Here is a 2,286-nt window from a genome sequence, read left to right as displayed (position 1 = left end):
ACTTTAGAGTGTCGGGTAGTGGTTTAAGGTCCAACTTAGGAGGCTCTTCTAAATAAGGAAATAAGGTAGTCTCAGAAGCTGGTAATTGTTCGAACCTAGCTTTCCATCTATAAATGTATAACACAGGGGTAGAATCTAATAGAGCATTCACCTGTTCAATAGTGCTATCATCTCAAAATCTAAACCAAAATGGGATATACAACTTTCTAATGGGCCTTCAGACAAAATGTTTAGTAATGACTCCTAAACTAAGAATTCTATAATGTTCACCTCTTCAACACATCTGTCATCTAGCTCATAAGGTACCTTACTGACATTAAAAATGTTCATCTCCATAGTCATATTACCAAAAGATAAATTCATCACACCATTTCGACAGTTAATGATCGCATTAGACGTAGCTAAAAATGGGCGACCTAAAATCACAGGTATCTGGTTATCTGGGTCGGGGACGGGTTGGGTATCTATAACAACAAAATCAACTGGATAAATAAACTTGTCGACCTCAATGGGAACATCCTCGATAACACCTAGAGGAATTTTAACATACCTATCAGCTAACTGCAGTGTCATCTGAGTAGGTTTCATTTCACCAAGTCCTAGCTGTAAGTACACATGGTACGACAGTAAGTTCACACTGGCTCCTAAGTTAAGTAAAGCTTTTTCTACCCGGAAGTTACTTATCGTGCAAGTAATGGTAGGGGAACCTGGGTCTTTGTACTTTGCAGTTGTGGTGTTCTGAATGATTGAACTTACGTGACTAGCTAAAAAGGATTTCTTATGGACGCTAAGTTTTCGCTTTCGCGTACACATATCCTTAAGGAACTTGGCATAAGCAGGAATTTTCCTAATTGCATCTAATAAAGGAAGGTTTATGGTAACTTGCTTAAAAACCTCCAATATATCATTAAAGTTTGATTCCTTGTTTGTTGGTACTAATAGCTGGGGAAATGGGGCTCTAGGCACAGAATCAGACCTCTCAGGAACCGAATTGGCATCATCAGAAATTTTATCAGTCCCCTCAGGGGTGAGATCCTGAGGGGTGAACCACAGTATGTTCACTATCGGGCATGGTTACCTTATTATCTATAACTCTACCACTCCTAAGGGTCTAATAGCATTTAATTGATTCGATGGTTTTGCACCTATTTCATGAACTCCTCTAGGATTGGGACTAGTCTGACTATGGAACCTTCCGTTATCTCTCTCACTTAAGGTCTTAGCTATTTGGCCTACTTGAAGTTCTAACTTAGCAAGGGTCTGAGCATTAGTTAGAAAGTTCTGCTTGGTTTCCTGTTGAAAACTAACATGGCTATGTGCTAACATTTCCTGAGTTTTTGCTAACATCTTAATAGATTCCTCTAAGCTAGTCGTTTTATTTTCAGGGCCTGAAGAATTCTTAGTGTAACCAAAACCCGGGGGAGCATTAGAATTACTAAACTGACCTTGACTCAGGCCATTAGACCAAGAAAAGTTCGGATGGTTTCTCCAACCAGGATTATAGGTTTCTGAATATGGGTCAAACTTTTGACGATTATCGAATCTAGTGTTATTATAGAGAGTATTGGCTTGCTCTTCATTATTCTGGCCTTCCAAAAAAGGCTCCACTCTATCACTAGTGTGACCCACTTCTAAAGCTTCTAATCTTTTCGCTATAGCAGCAATTTTGGCATCTAATGCAAAGCGTCCTTCTACCCTATTAAGGTTTCCTCTACCTAGAAGAATTGTTTTCGGGGGTTCCCTATTATTTTCCCATTGTTGGGTTTTTTTGGCAATGTCATTCAAAAATGTCATCGCTGCATCAACTGTTTGGTTTTCATACCCACCTGTACATAGAGATTCTACCATGGTTGTTGTGGAATAATCTAAACCCTCATAAAGGATCTGAACTAACCTAACCTTATCTAAACCATGATGAGGACATTGTATTAACAAACCATTGAACCTTTCCAAATACCTATACAAAGATTCTCCCTCCTGTTGAGAAAACGTGCAAATTTGCGTCCTAATAGACGATGTTTTATGCCTAGGGAAAAACTTGTTCAAAAATGCAGATGTAAGTTGTTCATATGTTTCGATTGACCCAGAGGACAAACTATATAACCACGGTTTGGCTTTATCATTCAGAGAAAAAGGGAATAACCTAAGTTTCAAAGCATCATCATCAAGGTTTCTAATTTTTAGGGTACTACAAATTTCCTCAAAATCCCTAACATGGAAATAGGGGTTTCCATTTTCTTTCCTTAAAAAGATTGGGAGCATCTATAAGGTCCCAGGTTTAAGTTA

General features: G+C 38.5%; 1 pseudogene; it reads left to right on the top strand.

Annotated features, from left to right (window-relative positions):
• Window positions 1–1,906: 1,906 nt before the first annotated feature.
• On the top strand, window positions 1,907–2,006 carry LOC113335054 (annotated as a pseudogene).
• Window positions 2,007–2,286: the final 280 nt, after the last annotated feature.

Source organism: Papaver somniferum, unplaced genomic scaffold, assembly GCF_003573695.1.
Source record: "Papaver somniferum cultivar HN1 unplaced genomic scaffold, ASM357369v1 unplaced-scaffold_137, whole genome shotgun sequence".
NCBI lineage: Eukaryota > Viridiplantae > Streptophyta > Magnoliopsida > Ranunculales > Papaveraceae > Papaver > Papaver somniferum.
This window is presented reverse-complemented; position numbering and strand designations above follow the sequence as displayed.